Below are 23,764 nucleotides of genomic sequence, written 5' to 3' on the forward strand. Positions count from 1 at the left end.
CAGGCTGGGTCAGCCTCTCTCGGGAGTGCTTGTTTGCATACTGCCTGGTATCTCCTGTGCCTACAAGCGCATTGTTCTCCAGCCACTGGAGAGCGACTTCTATAACTCTACAGCACTCTTCCATATTAAATAATGACAGAAGAAGTTGTTTGCAATCAGCCCAGGTAGGATTGTGAATTAGGAAAATAGACTGCATTAGATCTATAAGAGCCTGAGGCTTCTCTGTATAGGAGCAAGTATGTTGTCTCCAATTTAAGAGATCAGTAGTAGAGAAGGGCTGATAAACGGAGAGCTTTTCTCCTCCCTAGACTTCATTCTGTGCATTCAAATAAATTTGTCCCAGTGTTTCTCAGAGGGGCATCTGCATTGCTCGGGCATGGCCCCACCTAAGGTGGCCGACCTCATCCACCTGGAGTTCCTCCCTTGGCTTTTCAGGCAAGGGCTCTGGCTCCTCTCTGTGTGGTGTTGTCTGAGGGGTGCTTTCTTCTGAGTCTGAGCCTCTGGAGGCAGCTGGGGTAGCCTCCTGTCCAAGCCTTGCCAGGGATGGATAAATTGGTGCACAGGGGGTGGACTTTCTAACACTTCAGGTTGGGCCTGTAGGACAGGTTTTTTCTGCTTTTCCTGTAACTCCTATTCTTTTTCTGATGCCTTGCAGCCTCTTTCTATTGTCCCTGGTTTTGTCTGGGCCATTAGTGTCTTACAGTACGTCTCAAAGCAGGCCTGCAGCCACTTAGGGCGCGTCTGAATTACACTTAGCCAGGAGTTGATATACGGAAACTGATCCCAGGTGCCCAGGCTGTTCCCCAAGCCTGGTGACTACCCGAAACATTTAGCCAATTATCTCCCTGTCTATTGTCCCCTTGGCCAGCCACCCTGCATTAAAAGACGGCCAGTCTATCTCACAAAGGGTTCTCAGTTTCTGTGGAGTTAGCTTAATCCCATAATCACCATTAAAACCTTTTTTAAAGTGTTTCAGCATGCACTACAGTGGAGTAGGCTTTGACACTTTTCCTCCCATTTCCTCCCTCATGATGCACTTTCACTCTGGGATCCACCAGAACGAGTCCTGTTACGGGAGGTTCAGACACTGCTTAGCCAGAAGTGTGCATTAATTCCTGTCACAGCTAGCTGCAGCTGTGGAACTTTTCCTATGGGCTGTATGCAGTGTCCTAGGTCTGCTTTTTCCTACACTCTCCTCAGAGCACACAGTCCATGCTAAGAGATCTGTGCCTCCCCACGTCACGCCCCGCGTTGGTCTCTCCCGAGACCATCTCTTTCACACACTTTCACACACCTCCCCCGTCCCCGAAACGGTTTGCCTTTCTGACTGACTCATGAGCCCCACCCATGTCGGGTGTCAGGGTGTGAGTTTTGTCCGAATCAATGGGCCTCTCCCATTGTCCCAACCCCCTTGGGTCGGACTAGTCATCATGCCCTGGGAGGTGATCAGAGTCCCCTTCCGTCCTTATGGGATGGGTCTTGCCTTAGGGCCCAAACCTTACCATGGTTCATATGTCTGAGTGCTGCTCCTGTGACTGTCCTGCAACTCCTTCTACCAGTTCCATTTCTGCTGTCAGGGAGGGCTCCGGAACACGCGGAAGGTAATTCTCCTTCCGGGCTGAAACTCTCTCGGTGGTGCCAAGGACCCCGGTCTCCCACGTCCTGGGGCTCTAGCCTACAGGCAAAGGAGACAGAAAATCTGCCATCTCCAATCCCAGATGAGCCCCCAGAAATGTTGTGGAACAATCAAACACAGGAGAGACTGAAAAAGGTTCAGGAGAGTTTATTAAATTAAGGTGATCACTGGCTCAGCCGGACATACGTCCAGAAAGTCTGAGCCCCAAACAAAGGGCTTTTCCTACTTTTAAACATCTTAAGGCAGGAACTACGTGAGGTGGGAAGCAAGTTACAGAAGCAAGAAACAAAGGCAGCATTACAATATTTCTTATATCTTGAGAGAAACATGTCTTACAACCTAAACTTAACAGTCTTGTGACCCTGCAGCCGTGCAGGAACTTGCTGGGCCTGTAATAAACTTTAAGGAATGTGGAGTTGGGGAGTATAGATAAGGTCCACCGTCCACAGAGAGAAGACAGGCTGTTGATATTCTCTTTTAACTTGAGTGTAAGGGAGGGGGTCACACTTTGCAGCAACTTTAAAAGAATATTAAAATTTCTATTACTACTACTATTAGGTTATAGTTGATTTCATTAATTCCTTCGTTAATACTGGTACAGGAAAATGAAGAATTTTAAACCTATTAAGTACAGTCAAAAGAGTAATAGGCAATTTTTAAAGCTTATAAATTAACAGATAATATAAAAGTATAATATTTAAAATGTAAGTATTGTGCATGAAAACAAAAGAAGAAAACAAAACCAGAAATATTGAAAAGTTATTGCCCCTGAAATGGAGGTTCATTATAGGATAAGGAGTAGTGTGGTAGAAAACTGTATTTTATTGTAAACATTTTTGTACTATTTTTTAACCATATAATTTATTTTGAAAAAAAATTATTATATTTTTGTAGTTCTTAAAGTTTCCCTTCGGCTGCCATGTACTGGGTCTTTTCTTTCTTCAAATGTTTGCCCCAGATAGGAATGGGCTACACATCTCCATGGATCCTGTTCTCTTTGGGCTCAGTCCTGTCTCCGAGTCATTACAACTCTCTCCCATTCTTATTCAGTGAGTTTAGTCATTTCTTTTTATCCCCAGAGCCACCCGGTGTTCAGCAAACAAAGAAGCCTCCAGGTACCAGAATCTACCCTTCTTAGAAGGCAGCAGGTATTACAGATAACAAAAAGCCACAAAACATGCAAGAACTAAAATGTCTTGTCACAGTTTTTTTGTTTTTGTTATTTTTCCATCACAACTTGGAAAACTGCATTCTTATCACAGTCCTTGGAATATTTGAAGAAGGCTAATGAGCTGTTCCTTTAGCCTTAACTCCTTAAATCTGTCCTCTTTTCTTTAAACTAAATTGTCTCCAGGTTTCCAACTCTTTGTCACAGGCTGCTTTCAGCTCTTTGTCAGGGTATAGAAGCTTTTCTATCCTTCAGACAAGCTTCTGTTTGTTAATGTCCCGTTTAATGGTAGCTCCCAGGACAGAACATGGTGCTTTTGATGTGTCTTCCCTATTATGTAGGACCAGATAGGAGAGGACAGGCCAACCCTTTTCTTGGATTCAGATATTGTTTGTTTTTGTATTATTAATTGAAAAATGCCCATTTTTATGTGGTCACACTTTACTAATTCCAATTGCCTGATAAATGCTCATTGGAGTGGTGAGTGTTGTGTGTTCCTTCCTTCCTATTAAATGTTAATTTTGAAGGCCAAAAGCTTATTTGCTGATGTGAAAAAAAAAATTCATGGAAGGAGAACCAATGGGAGATATCATTGTACAAAATGATGTCATTTTTAACCTTCCTCTTGGATTACTTTATTGACTAATAATATTTGCATCCTTATTCATTTCCTGAATTCAGTCATTCAATCCATTTCACTTAAGGGCTTATTCTTGGTTGTCAGTGGTGAGTGCTAAGGCAGCATGGATTTAGAGGGAAAATGGGATTCACTCTGAGCAGATACAGGGTAACTAGGAGAGAATTTTTGTCTGTTGATTTCCAATTAGTGAATCTGCAACATTGGAAGGATAGAAAAAGAATAAGCAGAGAACAATGTCAAAGGTCGATGGTCTCAAAGCTGTTAGGAAAAGGAAGACATTGAATTAAAATAAACCAAAAATGGAATAATTTCTGAACAAAATTATTGGGCTCATCAAAAACCAGGAAAGTAGCATCTATACTACAGACTCTATAGGTAAAATTACTATAAAGCTGTTCTGTACAAATGTCCAGCATGTAGCATCATGCATGGTACACTATAGTTAACAAGCAATTATTGTATAACAACATGCACTTGTAAATTGATAAATTGGAGAACTTTAACTCCATAGCCTCCATAACTTCTTTCAACTTCAACATTCTATGAATCTAAAATTGCCAAGTCTTCATATTTATTCTCTCAGCCCTGCTAATCCATGCCATCCTTTCTAAGTCAGCCACGTATGTGCATGGCAGCTGTCACAAAGAACCTCCCGCAAAAATTAAATTCTGCTCTAGGCAATTTCTGAATTATCCTATACTTCTTCACTGCTTTTAACTTTAGACTGCTTTGATCTTAGATCCCCAGTTCTATACACGCAGTTTCAATCTCTGTTTTTATTCTGGGTCTTAATGGCCATCTCTCTGTCCTCTCATTTTCCTCGACGTGGCTTCCCACAAGGTCTCAACTCTGTACTTTTCCCAGTTTAGGCATCTGCCAAAGGTATCCTACCTTGTTTCTACCACCATTGTAAGAAGGAGGATTTGCCACATTTCTTCAGTACTAATCCTCTTTATCACAGTCTCTCTTCAGAGTTGCTGCTATTGCTGTTTTTACTTCCTCCCTTCCCATTCACTCATATGTCTGCTGTAATAGCCTTGCTTCTGCCTTCATCACTAGACCTCACTTTTTTTTTTTTACCAAGATGACTAGTGATGAATCAAACTGTTGGTATCTTCAAAGTGGGTGCCTGAATGCTTAACTCATAAGACTATGTGCAGAATTCAACATTCACCCCTGAATAGACACACTTTTCTACAGTTTTTCTTTCTCATCTTCCTTAATATCTGTTTCCTCCATTTCTTCCTGGGATTCTCTCTGAGATCGCTTCTCTTCTAGCTCTGCAAAGTAGAGCTAGAGGACCATGCTCATCCATTTCCATGACTAATGTCAACTATCACCCATATTCTCAAACTTCTCCCTTGAGTTCTTGATCTAAATATCCTGTGCCTACTAGTGAGCACCCCATACCCTATTATCACATCACATACTGTGAAATGAATCTAATATTTTCTTTAAAATGTAACGTTAAATCAGTGTCATCTATTTTAAAATAACATGGTATATGTATTCTAGGAATTGTATACAATTCTGTTAATAAAAATCTTAGATTTCTGATCTTAAAATCTTAGAAGTATAAAAATTACTGAACCATATATGAAAAATAACATTAACTAACATATTTAGGTACATACTATGTGTCAGGAATTGCTTTATGTCCTCTGATTTATAAAAATCACTGAATTCTTAGAACAACTTTATAAAGTAGTACTATGATTATTTGCATTTTACAGATGAGGAATCTCAGGTACAGAGAATTATAACAACTTTTCCAAGGTCACCTAAAAAGAAAGTAGAATAGGACTTGAATCCATGCACTGAATCAGGGTCTGAGTTTTTAATCAGCTTATACTGCCTCTCAAGAAGGACTCTGAGAAACTGCAGGAAATTGCTAATGAAACATTTAGAAGACATTAGAAAAAAGATCACATAGATGATTAGATGAAATGACTCTCTTTGAAAATAAAGATAGGAAAACTTTCTGAAAACCGAAAATGATTGAAAATACGAGGAAAATCTAGTACAAAGTAGGGAAACCTGAATGCTGTAACCAAGGTGCAAAACTTTATATAGAAATTTGGGCTGCAGTTGAAGCACTGCCATCAATATGTTGTTTTATTCAGGAGACTAATTGTGTTTACAATGGAATTTGTATACTACATATGTAAATAAAAGACATTGATATTAAAAAAAAACAGTAAGACCTTTGTAAGATCTGCTAGAGTGACATATAGTATGTTGGGTACAACCAGATTTGGTTACATGTTTTTCATTAATCACTGGAGAATTTTATTTTCTCTTTTGTGAATTGCTCATTGAGTACATTGACAATGCCCAGAAAGCTCTGTAATATAAAGTAAACAGTAAACAACTTTAAAAAGAAACTATAAATACTGGCCAATTTGGAAAAGGAATTGAAAATGGATTTGAGTGAATGACCTTCCTACTTTGCCCAACTGGAAATCTTGTATCCCGAGAAACTTCTCAGTCCCAGGCAAATTGGAATGGTTGGTCACATCTCGATCCAACTCTGTGAATTAAAAACCTTGCATTACAAAACTTTAGGCAAACCCCTAAATCCTGGGAATCCCACTTTCATCATCTGTGTAATCAGTCATCTCCCCTACCTAAAGGGGCTACATGGGCGGAGGAGTCACTGAGTCAGTGTCGGTGTGTGTGGCCTTGAGACTGTGGTTCTGTTAATGTGGAGCACCTGCACTTCTCCACGACATATATCACACTTAGAATTAGTTGTATAATGCCTGTGTTTCTCATTTTTTCTCTCCTTTATAGCTACAGTTGGTGCCTTATATATAGCTTGTGATTAATAAATGTGTTGTATAATCAAAGGTATGCACAAGAGGCCTTGGAATAGAAAGGTGGTCATAGTATAGATGTGCTTCTTTGCTCTACTGCCCTCACCTCCACCCCTCTATGCCATCTTTCTCTATTACTCCTCACCACATAAAAATACTTTCTTAATTGGCCATATCCACTGCTGATGGGAGGCAGGTGGGAGGCTCTTTGGAGATTGCAGGGTGGTGTAACAGAGCAGGGGTCTGTCGGGGGAGGTAGCAATGGGGGGCAGAGCATAATAGACTTCGTGTGGAATATACTTATACTAGCTGTGCTGCTTCTGAGGAGGAAATATAATAACCACACATATTTTTTACAGACTTTGAAAACTGTTTGTTGATATTACTTTGTAGAGATGAAGGTGTCATTGTAAATATTTACCTTTCGAGCCTTCTTTTCCTTATTCTACAAAACCTTCTGAGTATTCTTGGTCAATAAGAGAGGGGGTGGTGGGGGAGGGTGATTGATTTCAGAAAGAAAAAAATAGCTTATTTTAAGTGATCAATAAAGCTAGGATTTGAATAATGTGTTTTAAAATTACAGGGTTGGAGCTATGCACTAATACATAAAGAGAATGATAGCAGTAATTTTCACAGATGTCATATGAATGAACCAAAAAAAATCAATGTAGCACAAAAATTCAGTGACCTGAATATATTACTTATATTTATATTTGAAAACTGGGTACAATATAAATGTCTCTATTGAGGCAGTATGAATAAGCATTTACGTAATCTTAAATGACAGAATATTTTATTTAAAATTTTAAAGGCTTATATTTGTGAGAATTTTTTTCACAGAAACTGCATACATACTACGGATTTTTTTGGCCAACTTTCTAGTTTAAAACTCTTTTTCTTTGGCAGTAGAAGCCTTACCTATGGGTGCTTTGTAAATATCCACTGTCAATAAAATAAGAATATTGTGGAGAAAAGGATTTATATCATATACTGGAAAATTATATCAAGGAAACCCAGGTCACGCAGTCTGGATGGTGGAAAACAGATGTCAAACATAAGTATATTTGGTTGGAAGTAACAGAGTTAGCTTATGCAAAGGAAAAGATTTATTATAAGGATCTGAAGATATCTCCTGGAACTCAGGGACATAAAAGCAGCCAGGTTTCAGGAAAGGCTGTCTCTGAAGCCTGCGCAATCATCTCAGAAATAGATGCTGCTTGTCACAAGAGAGCAGGAAAGAGTGTAGATGACTCAGTGCGGCTCCACCAGAGTTTCTAGGAAAACATTCACTCTGACAAGCAAATAAACTGTAAGACCTCTGAATTTGAGTCCAGTCTGAGTCTCCCTACATGAAACACATTAAAAGCAAAAGACATTTACTTTTTCATTTCCCCAATTATGCTTCTTTATTTTTTTCTCCGAAGAACATTTTGCTTAAAATAAAATGTTATTACCAGCACCTGGCTTCCTATGGCAAAGACCGTCAAATCTTTAAGTGCAATTCTTTTTTTTGCATTTAGACCTATTGTAGTAGGAGTCTGGGAGTCTGTTCACACATTTTAATGAAAGCACCTCACCCTCAGGATTTCTCAAATCTATGTGACCCTAAATAAAATGAGGAATTGTAATTAAGTGGGAATTTCTGGTTGTATACAGAGCCAAAATACTTAATTCAAAATAGTAAAGTAAATTTCAGTCTAAATTGCTTGATTGATGTACCTTGCCTAAAGTGATCACGTTTATTTTTACAGACATGGTTGCTAGTATTTGATGAAAGGACTGTTTTCTTGGTTCTACCAAGTTCATACATTTCGAATGAAGAATTATATGCCTCCTTAGGGATTCCTTCCGAATTCTTCTCTCTTAAAGCTGTTTCTTCAGGATTTTTTAGGGAAAGAGCTCTGATCAATTTGTGATTTTCCTTATGAATCAGAAGAACTTGTGAATTACATTTTATTCATTCCTTCAACAAATGTTTTTTGACATCTTGCCCTATTCCAGGTACAGTTTGAGGGACTTAGAATTTATCAGTGAATAAAACAAAAAAGAAATATGGAGCTTACATTCTAATGGGGGAAGACAACTATCAATAATAAACATAATACATTGTAAGTCACATATACTCGAAGGTGGCAAGTGCTATGCAAAGGAAAATAGAGCAAGGTAAAGAGGGCTGGGAGTGTGTTGGGGGGAATTATCAGTTTCACTTTAAAATGGAATGGTTCGTGTAGAGTTCCTCCAGCAGGTGACATTTGGAGCAAAGTCTTGAAGAAGGTGATAAAATTAGTGCTCCTGAGAGAGGCAGTTTGCAGGCTCAGAGGATAGTGACTGCAATGGTCCTGGCATGTGCACGGGCAGCAAGGAGGCCAGCATGGCTGGAGTGGAATGAGCCAGCAGCAGGGCAGGAGTCAGAGAAAGAGGGAGCTCGAAGTCAGTTTCTGTGGGCCTCTTAGAATATTGAATCCATGTTCTCTCCAAATTCATAGGTTGAAGTCCTAAACTCTAGTACCTCAGAATGTGACCTTCTTTGGAAATAGGGCCATTGCAGATGTAATAACATGAGGTCATATTGGAGTAAGTGGGTCCTTAATGCAATATGACTAGTGTCCTTATAAAAAGGGGAAATTTGGACCCAGACACACATGTGGGGAGAATGTCATATGAGGATTAAGTCAAAGACTGGAGTGATGTTTCCACAAGTTAAGAGATGTCAGTGATGGCCAATAAACCACCAGAAGCTAGGAGAGGCCATGGAACAGATTCCCCCTCACAACCCTTAGAAAGCAGCAATCCTGCTGACATGTTGATCTTGGTCTTTTGGCCTCTAGAACTGCAAGACAATACATTTCTGTTATTTAAGCCACCCAGTTTGTGTGGTTCTTTGTTACTGTGGCCCTAGCAAACTACTCCATAGGAAACTGTAAGGACTTTGGCTTTTACCCTGGGTGAGATGGGAGGTGTTGCAGAGTTTTGAGCGAAGGCAGGACATGATCTGATTTCCATTTTAAAAGGATAGTTGTGGATGCTGTGTAGGGATACACTGTCAAGGAGCAAAGGTGCAATACTGAGGTCATATATACAGGCCAGAGGTGATGGTGGTCCTAACCAGAGCAGTAGCACTTGATTAGTGAGAAGTGGAGATTATTGTGAAGGTAGAGGTGACAGACTTAGCTACTGCCTAGAAGTCTCATAGAACAAACATCAGAGAAGATTTTCTGATAGATTAGATGTGGAGGATGAGAGAAAGGGAGGTGTCAGGGATGACTGTAAGGTGTTTGGATTGAAATACTTGAAATGCAATGAGTACTTTCCCATTCACTGAAATGAGAAAGACTGTAGTTGGTGGGTCTTGTTTGGTTTTAGTGGAAGGAGGTCAGAGTTTTGGTTCTGGACATGTGAAGTATGAGTTTTCTAATGACAGTCAAGTGAAAGTACAATCAAGGAGCAGCACAAAATGTATTCATGTCTCTTTAATGGTGCTGAAAGATGCTAACAGAGATAAAATCCATCAGAATGTAAGGAAGTAGAATGCAGAGATCTAATGCAGATGAATTTAACCACAGGTATTTAGGAGCCTAGATGGATAAAATAGCATTAAGGAGTTAGATACACATAAAGATGCAATAATGCTGCAAGGTAAGTTTTAATTAGAAGTTTCACAAAAACACTTCTTTTCTCAAGACCTATCTGCTACTTTCCATAACATGCATTATTCATGATTAGTGTTTACTGAAATGGGTTGAAGGAGCCCAGTGAGAGGAACCAGTCATGAGAAGTATGACTACAATGCTCTTTCTTTGCCATGACGGATGACTTTTCCTAGTGCACTACCTCTTCAGCTTTCTGTATATTTAGTGTTGCAAACTGGCTTACATCTCTGTTCAGCTACAATTAATTATGCTGAAATTCGTATTTAATGCTCCCTCCCTCCTGAAAAAAATCAATATCCATGACCATTAGTCTCCAAGTTATTTTCATGAAGCATTTTAGAGTCCATTAGAATGCAAATGAAAAGGAGTGATCTCAGGCCTGATATTTTCAGAATTAAGGGGCTTTTAAAAGTGTTTATTTTGAACTTTTAGAAGCAGTAACATTTGAGGCAAACTCCAAGAGCCAGCAGCACTTTCATTGGGTATTTTGAGAGCTGTTTTCTTGTGGGTGATGGCGGAGGCAGCAATTGGGAGGTAGCTGGTGGTCTGCTGAGCCTTTTCCATGGCAAGCAGCCAGCTGGGGCGGAGGCTGCAGGGTGTGGGTGTGCGGGGAAGCTGCAAGGGGAGGGAGGTGTGAGAAACAAGAAGAGATGGTAGAAAATGTTCTAGAAGGCAGGAGAGGCAGGCAAGGAGGTGGGAAGCAAAGGCTGAGGGAGAGCGTCTTGCATAGTTAATGGTCGTATAACAATATGGGTTGAAATTCCATTTGGTTCATTGGCTTAAAAATGATAGGAGGAAGATTATCTCATGATTAAGATGAACACAGCAATCATTGTTTTAATACCTCTTGGATACTAGGCACAGTATAAGGCCTTTGTCAGATGTGAACACCCTTGTCACAGCATTTGGAACAAGTCTCCTCATGCTATTGATTTCATGAATTTTGGGTACCCAGACTCCCCCCCATTTTTGCTCGCCCCCAGCACACCTAAAAAAAGTTTGAAGTAAAGTGCACAGATACACTTAGCATAGTTATCTGATTGTAGATTTAGCAACTGCTTGGAAGTTTCCTAGAACAAACAGCTAGAAAGAAGCAAAAGAAATAATACAGACTGGAATCCTGTGACCTAAGAAATTCGTATTTCTATCTGTAACAAAAATTTTCCCAAAGCCCTGAAATCACACCATGATTTTGTTTCTATCTGAAACAAAAAATTCTTTTGTTTCATCCACAATTCTCAAGGGGTAGAGGGGAGTGTTTTCTCAGCTCGCCATCTCAGGATCACAGTTGTAGAACTAAAACTCATTTCTATTATTTTCAGAAGCAGGAAGTGACTTTCTTGCCTGAGGCATAGCCTCAATTGCCACCTGGATCACTGAGACATTCTAAAATCTTTCCTGTGAAAGGAAATCCTAAACTCTTACAGTGAAGGGCAGAGAGAGACACACCTTTCATCTGTGTAACATCAACTTTTCTTTCAAATGCCATTTTTTTTTTCCTCTGTGTTCTGTTGATTTTACCTTTCTTGGACAGAAATACTTGAATTCTTCCTTAAGAACCTCCCTTCAAAGGCAGAGCTTGAGTTCCTCACTTCTATGGTAAATCCCTGTCATCTCATTGACTCCGTATGGATATCCCATAAACTACATGAGATTAGCTGGGTGTCACAGATAAGGAAACTGCAGTTCAGAGATGTAATTTGGCTGGGGTGACACAGTAAGTGAGTAATTAGCAGGAGTTTGAAGCCAGGTCACCCAAATCCCAATTCCCAAAACTCAAGTTTCTCCACTACACTGAAGAACCTGGCTGAGCAGACAAGGATGGGGGAGGGCATTTTAAGCAGAGGAAATTCATGTAATTAGGTGGAAATGCCCAGAACATCTGGGGAAGTATCCTGGTTCAGAGTGTCCAAGATGCATTGGGGAGCAGTAACGTAAATGAGCAAGTTGATCAGTCAGTCTTGGGATGAAGCTGGAGGTTTTTATGTTAGTGACATGCATACATACATAGGTATCACGGTGATGCTCAGAACCATTGCTGGAGTGTGCAGTTGCCTCACATGTTGTGCTCTGGGAAAATATTTCTGTCCCCTGCCCTCCAAAATTTCTCTTTTATAGGCCTCTTCCTGATGCAGAATTTCTAGCCTTAAAAGTGAGCTCTTTTAGGTTTTTAATAAAGTATATTTTTTATTAAAGGGCATGTAGCTTTTTGGAACTAAAGATATTAAATTAGCACATTAAGTATTCTCAAGTACTCACACCTTTTTCACTCATTCATTCATTCATCCATCCACTCACTCATTCCTTCACGATGTATGTTTCACCTAATCATTCTATTGGGTAGAAAACTATAAAAAGTGAGTCATAACAGTTCCTGATCTCAAGATTTGTTTCTAGTTGTGGAAGCACACTATGAAATGCACTGAAATAAAAACTTTGATAGATTATTGTGCAGGAACTGTGGCCATGAGAACTCACTCAATAAATAGTTGTTGAATTACAGAATGTTTTCTTGATAATACAAAAGCAAGCTCCTTTAAAGGATAAACAATTTACTAGGTGATGTGGGCAAGCCTAAGGTGGGAGGGCTCTAAGAAGAGAGAGCCGCATGTGCGGAAGCTCAGAAATGAGAGCAAGAGCCACACTTCAGGAATGAAATGTGAGGTAAGTGTGCACAGGCGAGTATTAGACTGGGTCTGAGGAGCAGTAATGAAAGATGAAGACAGTTCAGCAAGAGAAAGAACGTCAACGGCTCCTTTTTTTCTTTTTTTTTTTTAAATGGTAAGGATTTTGATTTTATCCTGAATGCAATGGGGATTATTGATGGATTTTAAACTGGAGGATGATGTAATAAAGATTCATGATTTAGAAGGAGGCAGTGCAGAAAATATTTGAGAGGTGGTTGCATCTGTAGGCAAAGAGATCTAAGCAAGAGTTGATGAGGATCCCAGCAATGGATGCATCCATGAGTGTGTGAGGAAGAAGAATATATATATATATAAAAAAGTATATATACTCTATATATGCTCTATATAGATATATAATATATATAATTATAATATATATATAAATAGAAATATATTCTATTTCATATATATGAAAGAGAATATATATATGTATATAGTATGGTATGTGATTGGGTCAAACATATGTACAGATGTACATATATACATGTATACATGTATACATATATACATATGTACATATTGTATACATATATACATATATAGTATATATGTATATATGTATATAGTATGGTATGTGATTGGGTCAAACATATGTACATATGTACATATTGTGATATATATACATTTCCACCCAATGTCAAACATATACATATGTTTGATCCAATCATATACCATAATAAATCATATATATAGATATATATATATCTATATATATATATATGAAACATTGGGTGGAGATGTAAAGGGTATGGTTGGCTATTGGACTGCTGCCTTGCCATGAATTAAGAAATACAGGAAGAATAACAAATTGTTCTTCTCTCACATCTTATTTCTGAGAGTAGGGACAAATGGAGAGCATTAATTCAATTTGGGTCTGAAGCACTAATGGGACATCCACAGTGGAGCTGAGCACAGGTAATTGACTGTGGGGGATTTAGTAAGAACTGAAGCCCACCCTGTGGGGCCACGTGGGGATGACCTGGTACGTGGTCTCCCTTGTGAGCACACATACTTCTCTGCATCCCTGCATGACATCGGTAAGTCAGGAGAGAGCTCTGTGCTGGGAAATAGATATTTCAGTGTAGAGTTGAAACCATAAATGAGGATAAGGTTGGGAAGAAGGCACAGCTGGAGAAGATGTCCACAGAGAGAGCTGAAGGAGGCAATGTTGTGAGTGGGTCTCAAGAAGTTGGAAAAAAAGAACATGAGCTGGCTTCAAATATAAAAACCATCTTTTAACTCAAATGCAAAAACCATCTTTTTGGAGATTTAAACTTCAAATGCAAAAACCATCTTTTAACTCAAACAGATGGCTTCCAGGCCTGAGGACAGTCTTTATTTCTAACCTGATTAAATTTCTTAATTTATCTAAAGAAATATTGTGTGCTTATCCAGTGGGGGATTTTTGAGTCACAAAGACAGAGGAAAGAGGGAGTAGGGTGAGTGCTTGTCAGTGCTCATGGGAGATAGGAGGGTCCCACTAAAGAACTTCACACATCTCACATCCGTTTGCAAGTGCACGTTCACGTTGGGGCAGCACTCATAGGCTATCTCAGCCTTTGACTTGCCATTCATCTGATTGCATGCTCACTGGGAAAACTTCTGATGAGTGTTGGGATTTCCACAGGTATGTGCCTCGCTGGAGTGAATGTCCTCTGGTATGGGATTTGGGTGTTCAGGTCCCTAAGACAGTTAAAAGTCAACCTTCTTTTAAAAATCATCATCCTTGTTAAGAATCAACATTCTGCTTTTGTACATCAGTTTTGTGACTTTGGTAAGTGCAAACGTACCTAGTTTCCCGTAGCCACGGTAACAAATTACTACACACTTGGTGGCTTAATACAAGAAAAACTTTCTCACAGTTCTGGAGGCCATGGTCCAAATGAGCTGAGCTGAAACCAAGATGTTGGCAGGAGCATGTTTTCTCCAGAGGCAATACGGGAAGATCTATTTCTTGACTCTTCCAGCTTCTGGTGACTGAAAGCATTCCTTGGCTTGTGGTTGCGTCACTCCAGACTTCGCCTGCATGATCACACTGCCTTTTCTGTGTGTGTGTGTGTGTGTGTGTGTGTGTGTGTGTGTATATGTATGTGTATGTTTCTGTGTGAAATATACCTACCTCATCCTTTAACTTACAGGGACTCTTGTGATGATGTTAAGGGCCCACCCAGATAATTCAGGACAATCTCCCCATCATAAGATAAAAGCAAATCTGTAAATACACTGTTTTTCCCCGAATGAGGTAACATTTATAGGTTCCAAGGATAAAACTCCATATATTTGGGGCCACTATTTAGCCCACTACATTAAGTTTGTAAATTTGACCACCAGCGAGGTATCCACTTGCAGTGGGATAACAAAATCAGGCTTCTAAATGAGAAGTGCCTGCAGTGAATTCCCTAAGGACTGAAGGCCACCCTGTTGGGCCATGAGTGCAACAACCTGATAGCCTCTCTATTTCATGAGCTCACACACCTCTCTGTGTCATTGCATGGCACTGTCCATGTTTTCTTCCTTTTGAGTTTCTATATGAAACACCTTCCTTGGAGAAAAAATGGTGGGTTAGAGCATAACAAGTAATTGAATGGAAATAGAATGCAACGTATCAGCAAAATGTGGCTGAAGATAGGCTGCAAAGATAGCTAAGAGCCTGATCATGGAAGGTGTGAGACCTTAGATCAAATACATTTTAGAACCCCCTCCCCGCCACATACAAAAAAAACAAATCAGGCCTTACTCAACACTGTATTGGTTGTTCTGTCTTGATAAGAAGTGTAATAATAGCTTACATTTACCAAGGACAACTTGCTAGACATTGTTCTAAGCATTTATATGCCTTCATTGATCTGATCATCGCAACTATCCTTTAAATTAGATAATAATATTCTTATTTTATATTGAGGGAAACAGAGGCACAGAGGCTTGAAGTAACTTACCCAAGGTCACTTAGCTTGGAAGTGGTAGATTTGTAATATGAACTGAAGGAATCTGGTCATGAAACTGATGCCCTTGACTTTAGTGCCACCATCTATATCCTGTGTACACTTATTTACTTTTTCCTTGCTTTCCTTCTAGATTACAGCTTTTCAAAGCCAAAAGTCATGTGTCCTCAGTGTCAGCAGCTGAAGCAGTACTGCATACGCAATGATGTACACTTTGTGCCATCTGTGTGGCTGACTGATGCTCTTTTTGGTTTTATTTGTCACAAGGCTGCTGTAAGAGAGTGACCTGAGTTTCACTAAAGAGAAATCTGGGGCTAATAAAAGAAAGCTTTACAAATGACAGAGCAACTTTCCTACAGCAATTAACAGCCTTTATGATGTGTTTAGTCAGCTCTTGGTATATGGCTTCAGGATTGATAAAAGAGGCATTTTAATGGAAGGCAGGCCTTCTTCATAGGCCAATTTTACACCTGATTTTCAAAACATGAGTGAATGTTGACAATCATAGCTAGAAATAAAGGGAAGAATTGATGGTTTCATTTAATGTTATCTGTATTTAAATATTTTCTTTAATAGAATTTTCAAAAAAAATAAATGTATGGAAGCAAAATTCTTCTAAGGCGCTTCTGGGTAGAAGGATTTAGAGGAAGCCAGCAAGAAAGAGTTGTTAAAAATTGGATGAGTAGGCAATTTGGGTAAATAGAGTTATATTTCATTTCCCTGAATGGTACAATGGAGCTGCAACCACAACAAAATGGTTCACAAGTTTATAGAAATAATCCAGTGAGCATAAATAAACACACTGCCTATATGATCTTTGTCCCACAGTTGAAGTTATAGAAAAATGTGAGAGAATATTTGGTGATTTTGGTCTTTTAAAACCCCCAAACACTCTACTCAGGAAAATCTTGTTTATCTTCATAGCTGCAGAGTTTGTCTATCCATGCAGTAATATCAAACATAATTTTGAAGTCAATGGAAGGAATAATAGCACAATTTCCATCAAAGGAAAATAGGATCCTTTGGTAGACGCTATGTCTATTCCACGTGGTCAATCAAGGATAGTAGCAGAAGGCAGTAAGACTCCTGCCAGCTTCCCAGGCTCTGTGCTTTGAGAGGCCATCAGATGGTGGCAGTACATACCAGAAGGACCTCTCTTCTGGGAGCTGTGGCCCATTTAAATCTGACTAGTGTACACAGGTCAGGCCTGCAGAACCACAGCACATTTGACCAATTTCATCATCCTCCTGACATTACCTCCTGACATCATATGGGCAAAGTTTCTGGCTCCTTTCCTGTAGGAATCAGAGAAGAAAACTTGCTTTCTCTCTCTGTCTCTGCCTCTCTCTCTCTCTGTCATACACACACACACACACACACACACACACACACACACACACACACACTGAGCAGCTTTCAACCATAGTATAGTAGAGTCTCAGATCTATCTTCCCACTCACCCAGCTTCCATAATAATAACAACACGGATGATTAGAGAGTCAATATCAAGGAAATTTGTCTATTTAGAAGTCCTTATTCGGCATTTCATGATCTACAAGATGGGAAACTGAGTTACAAAATTCCAGACATTGCCAGCCCTACAGACTTACATGTGTTTTGTATTATATCTTAAGCCTATTTGTCTTGAGAATCCCAGTTTTTACGTGTTTTATAAAACTGACAATGAAAAAACTGCCACTCTTTTTTCGGTATTTTGTCTTTTTAAACAGCTTTGAGTATAATAAACATACAATAAACTCCACATGTTTATTGTATGTAAGTATGTACAATTTCAAATGTTTTGGCAGATGCATTGAGGCTAGCAAATCATCACCATAATCAAGAAAACGAACATATCCCACAAAATGCCTCATGCCCAACTCTCCTACTCACCCCCATCCAAAGGCGTCAAGCAATCTACTTTCTGCCACTCTGGATTATCTTGCATTTTCTAGAATTTGTATAAATAGAATTATTTACTGTGCATTTTTTGGGGGGGGTGATGGGTCTGGCTTTTTTTGCTCATTCTGGGAAGTACATAATATTATCTTATTGTGGTTTTCACTTGAATTTCCCTAATGGTTAAAGACATGGAACCTCTGCTTTTTTTGTCACTGATACATTAATATATTCTTGAGTGAATTGTCTTTGCAAATCATTTGTCCATTTTGCATTTGTGTTGTCTGTTATTACTGAGTTTTGAAAGTTCTCTTTATTTTCTGAATACAAGTCCTTTTACAAATGTGTGGTTACAAATATTTTCTCCCAGTATGTAGTTTATCTTTTCATTCTCTGAACAGAGTCTTGAAAAGAACAGAGGTTTTTAATTTTTATGAAGTCCAGGTTTTCAATTTTTTAATTTAAATAGTGTGCTTTTGGTGTTGTATCTAAGAAATCTTTGCCTAAGCCAAGGTAAAAAAAAAATTATCTTATGTTTTCTTCTAAAAGTTTTATAATTTTAGATCTGGAGTCTGTGGTTCATTTGGTGTTGATTTTAGTATACAAACGAGATATGGATTGAATTTATTTTTTCCTTTTTCCTCCTTTAAGTGCAGTCATTTACTAGCCTCAATTCACAAGGGAAAGCAACATACTTCTTACACCTCTCTCTAATGTTAGAAACTCATGTGAAGACTCTGATACTTGTTTTCTGTTGATTGGAATAATCTTAATTGGATCTTTGACCAATGCTGGGTTTATATTCTTAGAAATTAGGACATATAGATTAGCCAAGCCTATATTTCAAAAGATATTACATTAAATAATGAACAAATCTGCCTGTGGGTATTTACTAATTGGGATAAATGTTGAAAGCAAATTGAGAGTAGTAGCACAAGCAAAGTGTCATATCTGGTTAAGCCTGCCCAAAGGTACCCTGTTGGGTGCATCACATTCATAGACTGAGTCTCCCACACCGCCTATCTGTACTGCTGTCCTCCTTCTGGCCAGACTTCATGTGTCTCCCAGCCCCTGCCCAGCCCCTGATTCTGATGGTCAGTTGTCTACTCCAGCTCCATCATTTCCATTTCTGGACAGCAGGATTACCACGTAGGCCAATGGACCTGTGGATGGGTCACTACTGCTGACCCTCTCATTTGGCAAGCCCTGCACCTCTGCTCCTGCCTAGTGGGTATCTCAGGCAGCTGCTGCTGGCTGCAGCTCAGATTCGATGTCCTAATAAAATTTACATTTAGCCAAAGATTACTGAAAATTGGAATATAAGAAGACAGGCGAATTAGTATGCAGGTGGCTAAACACCATCTTCCAGGACTTCAAAATAGGAACACAACAACCACTCCAAATAATATGTTTGTTTGCACGTGTGTGTGTGTGTGTCTGCATGCGTGTATGCGTGTGTGTGAGAGAGAGGGAGAGAGAGAGTTTATACAAAATATTGGGACTCAAGTCTATGCTAAGATAATAAGAGGTCCTTAAAACACATAAAGCTTGAATTCCTGGCAGACTTATTATCATGAAGATCCATAAAACTTTGGGGGCCTTTTTTACCTCCATATATGCTAAGCACTGCCTCTCCTTTCTTTGCACACTTTCCCTGGGCTGACACTGCACATCTATTCCTTTCCTCAGTAGGAAATTGCAGTCTCCCAGCTTCCCCTCAGGGAAGAGAAATAGCCTTGATATTATCACTGGCCCTCAGGAATCAACAGGGGAACTTCTGTGGCCATTTAACAGATAGCTGGAGCCAACTTCCAGTTTAAATTCTAGGAAGGGGATCAGGCACCCCGTCTTGAGGAAGTGTTAAAACTAATTTCCAGTATTTTATGTGTTCAAATTGGCAGTCATCAAAACTTTATGACTTGACCCACAGGAATCGGCAAGGGCTGTCCTGTTCTGCATAAATGCTATGAAGCCAGCCTTCTTTCTGCCATTATTATTGCTACACAAGCAATGATCAGAAATTAGGAGTGAGGTTGTTTGTGGAGGTAAGAGAAATACTGGCCACATGTGTTATGTGTATGTGCTGATAACAGAGGCACAGGGAAAAAGGAAAACCACCATCCAAAAATACCCAACCAGCATCCTGAAATACTTAAAGATGCTTTATTTTGTATCAGGCATGTTTCTCTATTAAAGCACAAGTGCCCCTGTAGCACAATACATTAAGTATAAAATTATTTATTCGATCTTTTCCTCAGGGACAAATGATGGAGAGAAGTACGCTTAGTTTGTAAGTCAAGTTGTAAGAATGGTTTACATTTTTAGCACATGTTGGCAATTATAAAACTTTTTCATGCATTACCTCATTTGCTCCTCAGCACAATTATTTATGGCAAGTAGGCAGGAATTATTATTTCTATTTTACAGATGAGTGGTTTAGAGATGTTAAGTGACTTAGACCAAATTATAGTAAATAAAGGACACACACAAGATTCAAATATAGGTCCTTTTGACCTCAGAGCCTTTGTTTTCTCTATTTATTTAGCTCAGCTGAAAACTTGTGTTGGGGCAAGAAAGAAGTCTAGAGCAAAGATAAGTGTATGAGGACTCTGTAGAGGTCAAGGAAAGGTGATGGGCAACAGTGTTTCAGGTCACCAGGACCCTATTAGAAGGCAGTGTGGCCAAAATAAAAACCAAGGGAACCAGACTCTTGGGGCATCATGGGAATACCTCCAGCCTTTTGGCCATACATCACTGACAAGCAGGGTTCGGGTTTTGTTTTTGTTTTGGCTGACATGTGCAAGGTGACCATTCTCCAAAGGCAGTCCTGCTGTGAGTTGCTTAATACTGGGAATATAATACCTGGTGACAGGGACTCCCAGGATGATTTTCTAATTTGAATTTGAGATAGCTGCTTTGTTGGCAGCGTTGCAATGTCTTATGTAAATAAAAAGATGAGACTTACTTGAGTTTTCATCTAGAAATCCTTCTGGTTATACAGAATACTCACCAGATGTAGAATATCTTCTTACCCTATATCCCATCTCCTCTCTCAAAAACTAACCTAATACAATTTATTGTCTACAAACTGGATATTGAAGAAAATACTAACACTTTTATGTGGCACATATTGCATATGGAAAGCAGTAGAAAAGAATTGGAGCCTGAAAACCCAGGTGAGCAAGAAGCACTGCATTTGTTTATTTTCTGTAAAGTCTCCCTATTCCTCTTACTGGTAGAAAGTTCAAAACTTTCATTATTGGGTTCCTTGCCCCCTGGGATGGAAGGCCTAGGGTGCCTAGGTTGTATCTGTCCAAAGCACTAGAGGACCCCCTCGGGGCAGAGGCATCAGTCTACCTTGGGACATCCTCTGTCCTGGGCTACACGGACACCTCCTGTCTCCAGATGCTGTGGTTTCTGTACCATCTGTGGACTTCAAGAATCTCTGGCAAGGCTGGCCCCAGGAAGTGGAACACAGTATTATGGCTTTTTGGGTTTTGTCACTTCCCTACAGGGGAAGTTTCCAAATAATAGAAAACCCTTCCTTCTCAGAACCTCACAGAGGTCTCTCTCTTTCCCAGGTTGAAAGAATCTCCCCTCTCATCCTTGTTGTTTTTCAAAGGCACATTCGCTCTGTTCCCCTTTAGGGAGCCATGATTCCTGAGGCAAGAAAGTGAAGTGAATGGAGAAGGAAATTTATAGGAAGGAAAAGCACAATTTAATAGTGCAATAAATCAGCCTGCCATAATGATATCATGTCTGTAAACTGAGATTTTCCCTCTTAGAGGATTTTTGAAAATTTCACAGGAGAAAATCGAGTGAAATTGTTCTTTTTCTACGTAAATAGCACAAGTGTGCATATGTGTACACATATAAAAGTGTATGTACAAGGTATGTATGTGTGTATGTATATATAACATGTATACATACATATCTTGTACATATACTTGTATATGTGTATACACATATGCACACATAGAAAATTATATGTACAAGGTATGTATGTGTGTATATATATATATCATATGTATACATACCTTGTACATATACTTGTATATCTATCTTGTACATATACTTGTGTGTGTATATATATAATATATAAAATGTATATATACTATACACACAGATATATGTAGCTGTGAATGTGTGTGTGTATATGTGTGTGTCCATTACTGGATCATAAATCTCTATCAAATTATTAGAATTTACTTTGTCTTTTGCTCTTTTCAAATTCTTAATCCTTTTATTTTTACTTTTTATTTTTAATTGACAAAGATTGAATATATTTATCACATATGACATAATGTTTTGAAATATGCATACATTGTGGAATGGTTACATCAGGCTATTTACTATATGCATAACCTCATATACTTACCATTTTGTTTGTGTGTGGTGAGAAAACTTAAAATCTACTCTCTTAGCAATTTTCAAGTGTACAATTCACTGTTATTAACTATAGTCACCATGTTGTACAATAGAGCTCTTGAACTTATTTCTCCTGTCCAACTGAAACTTTCTATCTTTTGACCAACATCTTCCAATGCTCTTACCTACCCATGGCAACATCTATTCTACTCTCTGCTTCTGTGAGTTCGACTCCTTTAGATTCCACATATGAGAAATTGTGGCATTTACTTTTCTGTAGCTGACTTATTTCACTTAACATAATGTTCTCCAGGTTCATTCATGCTGTTACAAATGGCTTTGCCTTTTGAATATAATTCTGAGTTATATTATGTATAAAGAAATAACAATATTTGGGAACATCATTAATTCTACCTGCCACCTCAACTTTCCTTCATCTATTCCAGTTTTCTTTTAAATTTTGACAAGTTACAAGTTTTGTTTTTATGTATGTATGTGTGTATTTATTATAAAATTGTTGTCCATATACAAATTGCCTTTGACAGAAAGCTCAGCCAGTAACGTTTGGTGCCTCCCTCAGTGAGGTTTGCTATGCTGGGCACCATAGAGGCATGTGATGTGGGGGGCATGATTCTGGCCTAGGAGAGCTGTCCGTCAATTGTGATAAATAAGATACACTCCTGAGGAGAACTCAGATGGAAAAATAAGTACAACTGACAGAAAAAAGTGAAAGCCAGGGTACGCATTAAACAAAATAAAAAAGGTTTGGAAGTAAAACTGGGTTGAGACCTGAGGAGTGGAGTTGCATTTTGTGTACCAGGGAACTTGAAGATCCCAGAAAATATGTCCTTGGAAATCCAAGAGTCTGTCTTGAAGCCTTTGATTGACTAACAGTTGAGAGCATTTTATTCAAACCTGCTTTTCTCAGAGAAACCCAAGAAGGCTGATTCAGCTGCTGGAATCTTTAGTATTAGAGAGGTAGAATTTCCCCTCAGAAAGGGCAAGAAGCACTTAGATATGAGGAAGAAAATATTAATTTCATATTCAGGGACCTGAGTAAGCCAGTGCTTTGGGAAGAAGGGGTCAAAGGAGTTAAAGGAGCAAGAGAAAAGGAGACCTCAAGTCACAGCTGGAAGGAGGCTCAGATTATCTGCCTGGTCCTCTGACTTCCTAGTTCAGGAAATGGGCCCTAAGAGGGGAAGTGATGTATCCAAGGCACTTGGTTTTTTAGTAGTGAGCCAGGATCAGAACCCAGGTGAAAAAATACCTCTTCTGATCCTTTTGCAAAATATTTTCAACAAGGATTCCTGACTTCTGTCTTAAGGATGGTGAAGTCATTTCTTGGATTGTGGGGTGGAAAAACCTTACTACTTATTCAAGTGACAGCACTTAAGGACTTGAGTTTTATGGCAGTTTATTAAGCTTGAAAAGTAACAGCAAATAAGAACAACCAATCATTGCATAGATTGTTTAAGTGACCCCCAGGAAAAAGGGAAAAGTTAAAAGAGCAAGCAGGATTGTGCTTAATTCATGCCATATTTTCAAAACCTTTCTCTGTTTTCTGGAATCTCTTAATGTTGTCTCATACATTTTTCTAGCTTTGGAGGAAAGCCAAGGCTTTTTTTTCTAAAGATTGATTCTCTGTCAGTGAGACTTCATTAAACCATATATTGAATTGCATTCCTGAATCCTCTCAGTTCTACTTTAACTGCTTAAAGTTATATTTCCCCTTTTAAAGTCCAGTTCTCTTTAAAAAATGTTATTCTGAACTCTGACATTGCCACTCAGGGCTAGCTTGATTCTAAATGAGCAGACCCTGGTAAACATTTGTACTTTCTTTTGAGGGTGTGAACATAGCAATTAAATTATTGGAAAATTACTCTCAAGAAGGTCAAATATTTAGAGATAATGAAATAGCAGGATTTTAACATGAAAAATGTACCCTATGATATGCATTA

At 39.0% G+C, this 23,764-nt stretch overlaps 1 long non-coding RNA gene across 1 annotated transcript in view; it reads left to right on the forward strand.

Moving 5' to 3' along the window:
* LOC104001829 (uncharacterized) overlaps positions 1–23,764 on the forward strand; it is a 287,875-nt gene that overhangs the window by 261,268 nt on the left and 2,843 nt on the right. The window lies entirely within an intron of this gene.

The sequence above is a fragment of the Pan troglodytes genome, chromosome 14, assembly GCF_028858775.2.
Source record: "Pan troglodytes isolate AG18354 chromosome 14, NHGRI_mPanTro3-v2.0_pri, whole genome shotgun sequence".
NCBI lineage: Eukaryota > Metazoa > Chordata > Mammalia > Primates > Hominidae > Pan > Pan troglodytes.